General features: G+C 32.4%; 1 long non-coding RNA gene across 3 annotated transcripts; it reads left to right on the top strand.

Moving 5' to 3' along the window:
- Positions 1-275: 275 nt before the first annotated feature.
- On the top strand, positions 276-3,910 carry LOC116846176. Of its 3 annotated transcripts, none has more exons than XR_004378426.1 (6): positions 276-680; positions 1,004-1,401; positions 2,201-2,461; positions 2,544-2,978; positions 3,064-3,088; positions 3,492-3,910. It is a non-coding gene; the product is annotated as an uncharacterized LOC116846176 (long non-coding RNA). The 3 variants fall into 3 exon arrangements; XR_004378425.1 differs by having other exon boundaries at positions 999-1,401; XR_004378427.1 differs by having other exon boundaries at positions 277-680; positions 1,028-1,401.
- The last annotated feature ends 3,318 nt before the right edge of the window (positions 3,911-7,228 follow it).

Below are 7,228 nucleotides of genomic sequence, written 5' to 3'. Positions count from 1 at the left end.
TCCATAGCATCTATATTATATTAGACTGCTATCTCCCGTATTTCTAGAGATAATTTTGGACTTTGAAAATTATATATTACATGGGTAGGGTTCCACTTAACGCTCCTAACGGCCATGACATCATTCTATCCTTGTTTAACATCAATTGAGAAACAAAGATAGAATGATAACGCGATTATTGAGAGCGTTAAATGAAACGTTAAGTAAACGTCTGCGCATGCGTAACGCAAGTGGTATAAAAAGATGTACATAATATGGCCGATGGATAATTATGAAGTTTAACACCACCACCTCCGATTTTGACGAAACTAGGCTCAATCAACACGTTTTTTTTTTAAAAGAAACAACTTTTTCCTCTAACAAAATCGTCGCTCTCTACTACGAAGCGAGATATTAATAGACAAATCTGAGCGCGTGTTAGGTTAGAAAATCTGTCATACCATCTATCTCTAACTATGAGACTGGAGGGCTTTGCCCCGCATCGCGGCGGGATGGGAGTCGCAGTCTCACGTGGTTAAGCTAAAGAGTGAATTTCTCACAAAAGACTGTAGCTCCCACCCCGCCGCGGTGCGGGAGGTCTGGGGGGCGAAGCCCCCCAGTCACATAGCTAGAAAAATTAAAGAAGCTTTAAACCCATGCAAAAGAAATAATACACTCAATAGAAACACAATTTTTTTTTGGTAATTATACAGAATAACGGACCACTCTCCGTTTACCTTGACCTTGACATTTGTTGTAGAGGTCACCCTTCTGAATAACTCTCAGAAGGTTTTAGCCGTCGCTCGTTATTTGTTAAAAAGTTATTGATGAAAGAAGTTCGAAAAATATATTACAATTTTTCGACACTGTGTACCGTTAACGAGCAATATTGAATAATTACAATATCGAACGACTAGCGGGGGGCTGCACCCCCCTCAAAACTAACCTAACCCAACCTATTGTCACATTAACACAAAAGTTGAACACTTTAATAAACAATAACTGATAGGTTGGGTTAGGTTAGTTTTTATAGGGGGTGTGGGGGCAGCCCCCCGCTAGTCGTTCGAGATTGCAGTACTTACTAACGAAAGACTGTCGTATCATTTTCGGAGTGACAGACTTCTTAACCTAGTGAGCTCTTAACTTTAACGCTAAATATCTCGCTTCGCGGAAGAGAGCGACGATTTTGTTAGAGGAAAAAGTTGTTTCTTTTTAAAAAAAACGCGTCGATTGAGCCTAGTTTCGTCAAAATCGGAGGTGGTGGTGCTAAACTTCATAATTACCGGCCGATGTCTACACATACGTTTTATTATATTACACTAATATATAAAAGTGTTTGTATATATCAATAATGCCGGTGCCCTGTTGTATTAATAGTTGTAAAAATATCTGGAAAAAGAATAGTGAAATAAAATTTCATAGGTAAGTATAATCGATTAATTTGTCTGACATGCAGCAAAAGCTTTACAATTCGAAATGTCGAATTTATAAACTGTCTTGTTTGATTTATGTAACTATATATATGTACAGTTTATTGCTTATAATAATTTGCATGGCTTGTAAAAGTTACAAAAATATATTGCATATCCCAGAACAGATGGGCAATCGGTAACAAATGTATAGAATAGGTGAAATAACCTCACTTTACAAATTTATATAAAATTTGCTTATATAATTTTTCCTTACTGAGATTTTGATTTTAATCTGAACTATACACCTATAAAGCGTGGTCTACAACAAGCAATAGTAGATTGAAACTATAAAATATTGGAGAAAACTGGTTTTCCAATGTAATAGGGTGCATAGTAAGTCCATAAGCAAAATGGTTGAATTCCATTTTCTATGGTTTATGCTTACAGACTTACTCTGTGTCCTATTATACCAGAAAATCAACTTCTATTATCTTACAGCCTTAACCCACTACTACTATTATAGATTATGTTTAATAGATTTGAGACATCTAGACACTTTAATACATAAGACATCTTTTAAATTGATTATTTAGATTTCCATTTCAAAACAAGTGTAAGTCAAATTTTTTATTTATTTAAATAGTGTATATTATATTCAAAAACAAGTTATAAATATCAAAGACATTAATAATAAGGTATAATTAAGGTATAATTAAATAAATTTGAAATGTAATTCATAATATATCTTATATATTGCATTGAAAATAAAGTATATAGCAATAGTTAAAATAATAAAATATTTATTGTAGTTAATCAAAACAATGGCATTATTGATGAAAAACAAAAGAAATTAATATTACCTCATGAAGGAGAAGATCAATCATCATCACTTGATACAGAACAAAATCTTCTGATATTATTTAAAGAAAAACAAGATTTGCTGACATCTAATAAAGGACATCATTATTTGACATCTTCTAATGAAGAAGACAATCAATTTACATTACCAAATAAAGAACAAGTGGTAAATGAATATAATAATAATGGGATAACTGTGGCGATATCAAAATGTATGTATAAATACTCTTCAGAAAAAGCTATTATTTATACCAATTATTTGTTTATTATTTAAGAATTGAAAATATGTTACAGGTTCAAAATGTGCAAATTATAATCAAACATTAATGGAAATTGAAAAACTGAAAAAGATAATAGAGGATTTCAAAAACATAGAAGAAAAGCGACTTAATCAGCAAGCAAACATGTTGCATACCATTATAAATAATAAAGAAGTTATATGGAAGAAAAAATTGAATATAGTTACATATAAAAATAAAATCTTAAACAAAAGTATACAGCGAAAAAAAAGAGAATTATAAATTTGAAAACAGTACTTAAAATATTACAGAAGAAAAATATATTGGACAATGATGCTACCTTTAAATTAGAAAAGGAATTTAGGAATTTATTAGTCCCTCTATTATAGGATGAAAGAAACAAATAAAAATAAGTTTTCTCATGGTCGACGTTATTCCGAGGAGGTAAAACAGTTCGGTGTTACTATGCATTACTATTCCCCTAAAACATGTGAGTATTGCGGGTTAGTATGCACTTGGTATATTTTATGCTATTCTTTCTCATTTGGGTATTAATAATGAATCTTATTTTCTAGTATAAACTCATAAAAAAGTGAACTGGTATGTTTACATAAAAATTATTTTTTCTAAAAAAATATTTGCTTCAATGGCTTATTTACGCAAAACATTTTATCTATATATTTTTGCATTTTCTTTTGTGTGAATAATTGTAATATACACTCTTTCTGCTGTTATAAATTAAAGTATGTGTGTGTGTGCACCTCTGTTGTTATATATAATATTCTGTGTTATGTGCGCTACTATTCTTTTATAACTAATATGTTGCTTGCTTATTTACTTACGTATTCAACAATACATTATTTTCCAATGTATAGTATAAAAATAATTCCATAATATTTATGACTAAAACAAACTATAAAGAAGTAATAGATTGCATGTACTAGGATGTTTACATTTTTTATCTAATGTTTGTAATTGCTCATTAATGACTCTATTTTGACAGGACAATATTTAAATTACCTCACTCATCATATATAAGAAATTGGACTTCTGCAGTGGATGCTCAACCTGGTTTTCAGTCACAAATCTTAAGCGCTTTAAAAGAACTCAAAGATGAAGACAAAGATTGCTGTTTAATATTTGATGCCATGGCTATACGTCAACAATTATTGTGGAGTAAGCAAGAATATTTTTAAGATTTGTATGGAAGCTGAAAAACAGTTAGATTTTGTAACAGATGGTTACACAGACTTATGTATAACATTTCTAAATTTAAAAGTTATAACTACAATTAAAAATAAATTTGCTCTCGATCCGTCAGTGTTCCCAAATTTACAATGTCATAATGTCAGTGTTGGATATATCACATAAAATTCGGCTTATTACTGTAATTACTTCTAAATATATTAAAATAAGACTTCACGTGTATTCTAAATTTTATTTACAAGAAATATTAAAACCCATATGAAAAAGACACGTTGACGAAACAAATTTTATTCTACAGAGAATAATGTATTCTTGTTGTATAATGTTATTCAATAAAAATGTTATTTCCTGATAAACTACTTGTTTTATTTTTCTCCTAGACAACACAAATGTCCAAAATTGAATCATAAGACAGCTTTAGAACGTCTTTAAAACATTTTTAAAACAATACCTTATAAATTTATCTTAAAGATGTCTTATTATTCGATTTTGGACATTGTGCTGTTTGAGCTGTTATTAAATCTTATTTCTATTACTTGATATTATGTACATATAAAATAAAAAAATATATGTTGCTGTACTCTGCTTATAGAAAAGTATCACTGGCTGTAATAAATGGACCAGTGATAAATTATTGTTGCTCAGTAATATTAATACTTGATGAGTAATAAAAATATTGAGGAACAATAATTTATCACTGCTTAATTTATAGCCAGTAATACTTTCCTATAAAGATAGTATCTAAGCTAAAAGTTCCTTCAAAATTGCGTTATTACTTTTTAATCGCATAAATATTGTTAAATATATAATTTTATGGACTTTAATGTTTATTTTCTGATTTATATTTATTGCTTCCTCTCTGCTGGTATTTTTTAAATAGATATAAGTATATGCATTTATTTATAATAAACACGATTTAATATATGTTTGTATTCTGAATTTTCACACGTAATATTTTATTTTTAACACATCTGTGTAACATTTTTTAAAAATAAATAAAAAATATGTTGTTAACATTTCTTACTGAACTTTATGGTTATGTGTACAATAAATTGTACGTATGTATGGTATGTATATATTACTTTCACTTCACCAATCAGACGTCACTAATTTACCACTTGTATGACGCATGCGCACGAGTTCAGTACATAGCTCTTGGAACCATTTATTTTATCCAAGTCAGCAGTCTAGTGTAAAGGGACGTCTACATTGGAAGTAAGCAGTAAGAAGTAGGAAGTAAGAATAAGGAATTGACCAATCATAGTTGATTATTCTTCTCACATTCGACTGTGGTTGGTCAATTTCTTACTCTTACTTCCTACTTCTTGCTATTTACTTCCAATGTAGACATCCCTTAATATAGATGTCTGTCATGGATGTAGGAATATAAGGATAGAGCATAAGCTGAATTTATGGGCAAGGGTGGTGAAGCCGATTTGAGGGACGAGATATCTCTAAAACTGTGCCTAAATTTGATTGGTTGAGTTGTACTCATGCGCAGTACCGCAAATTATAAACGAAGTATTGAAAACATGAACATATAATTCAGAATAATACGTAAAAAATTAATAACATAGTGGGTAGGAGACGATTCTATGCAAAAATAAGTAAAAAAAAGAATATTTTTTTATTGCAACTTCGTTTTCGAGAAAATCGAGGTTAAAGATTTGTCGAGTAAAGAAGATCATACTCTTGGCAATGCATTCGGCTTAATTGTACATATAGAGCTACTGTTAGTAAATGACTCTTCGTTAAAGTGCAGGGAGCAAACGCGAGATGAATTCGATATTGATTTAATATGAAATCAAGCCAACATTTATGAAGTATATTATCTTTTGGAATACTGTCCCAGTAAGCAAATTGAGCGCAGACTGCTCGTAGATTGGCAGCAAATTTGATCAAAAACCCAAAGCAAAATCATAGCCATTTGTGTCTACATTAGACTACGGTTTTGGCGACAGATCTTGCTATCGGGCAATTGGTGCCAAATTTGTAGCAAAAGCCGCGCAAAGCTTGCAGCGTAGCAAGGTCTGCGTAGTTTCTGCCACCAATCTGCCGTCAAATCGCTACAAACTCTGCGCGGTTTTTGCTGCAAATCTGCAGCAATTATCTAATAACAAGCTCTGCCGCATATCCGGCGGCAATTTGGTAGCAAGATTTGATATTACAGATTCTGAATAAAATTTGTTATCTATTTGTCATCAAAAGTTGATAGCAAGCTCTGCTCGAAATCTGTTCGTGCAGATTTGGCTATCTGGGGTGAAGAATATTTAAAAACAGTTTTTCATTAACAGTTCATAATAATTAAAAGGTTATCTTAACCTGAAATGTGATGAAATGTGATTTTTTTCACTTTGCATGTGTTTTTTCCAATTTTGGCAATCCGATCTGCTTTTACAAAAAGGAACACAACACTGCACCATTACTCCAACGATTTATTAACAATAAACAATAAAACAATATTTACTAACCTCCACACACGTGCTCAGACGTTAGTGGACGCTAATATATGGTTTGTTTTTTTCAACTGCACTGCTACACTGGTACAATAAGTTAAAGTGAAATAAAATATATTTGTCTCATTCTAACTTATTGTACCGGTACAACAGTATAACTAGAAAGAACAGTCCTATGGATGCGAAGACGGTACTATTACGCTTGCGCATAGTAAAAACTAATGAAAACCAGACACAGTTTTACCTCGTCCTTCTCTCTCTGTGGCTTCACCACTCCGGGATTACACTCCATTCTTATATTCCTCCGTCCATAATGTCTGTGAGTTCCTCACGCCACCTTAGAGCTAGCGCACGAACATTGCCGTAGTTCCTTATGCCATCTTACATGATAACCTTACGTTACATGAGACGAAGCTGAACTTACGGCAACGCACGAAAACGTTACGTTACATTACGAAAGAATATATATATATATATATATATACAGTATGTTTGATAAGAGCGTGTACGGCAAAACTTTTTCCTCGAAACCGTTAGAGGGGGGATATGAACGCGAGCCAATAGCGGGGCTCTTCTCCCAAGATGCTTTGTCTAGAAAGCCTTAGTTATCGTTTGACTTTCGTCACAAAAGGGCGTATTTCAACATGAGTGCCGCGTACGCATCACGTTACGAAGCTGTGTTTCTATGTTCGCATCCGAAAGGACCAAAAATGTCGCGCGGAGCGGCTGCTAAGTATATGAAGAAGTCTAAGGCGTTTGTGAGTAAGTGGGTGAAACGTTATTCCGAGGTCAAAAACGTTGATGACTTGCCGGATCGTGGCTCTGTGCAGAAAACGACGAAAAAGGAGGACAAAATGATTTTACGGGTGTTTGAGAAGAATCCTTGTTTATCATTGCGTGGCGGGCAAGCGGTTTTACTTAAAAAGGGTCTAAATATATCATGTCATACTATAAGAAGACGTTTACTGGCTCATAAAGTGAAATTTCGAAGCACGATAACGAAACCGTTGCTGTCTGAAAAACATATCGAAAAAAGACTTGCTTGAGCAAAAGAAAATTTGGACCGCTATTGGGGCAA

This window comes from Odontomachus brunneus, unplaced genomic scaffold (assembly GCF_010583005.1).
Source record: "Odontomachus brunneus isolate Ranch 3 - 2012 unplaced genomic scaffold, Obru_v1 Obru_scaffold_061, whole genome shotgun sequence".
Taxonomy (NCBI): Eukaryota; Metazoa; Arthropoda; class Insecta; order Hymenoptera; family Formicidae; genus Odontomachus; species Odontomachus brunneus.
Note: the sequence above shows the minus strand (reverse complement) of the source record. Positions and strands in the feature narration are given on the sequence as shown.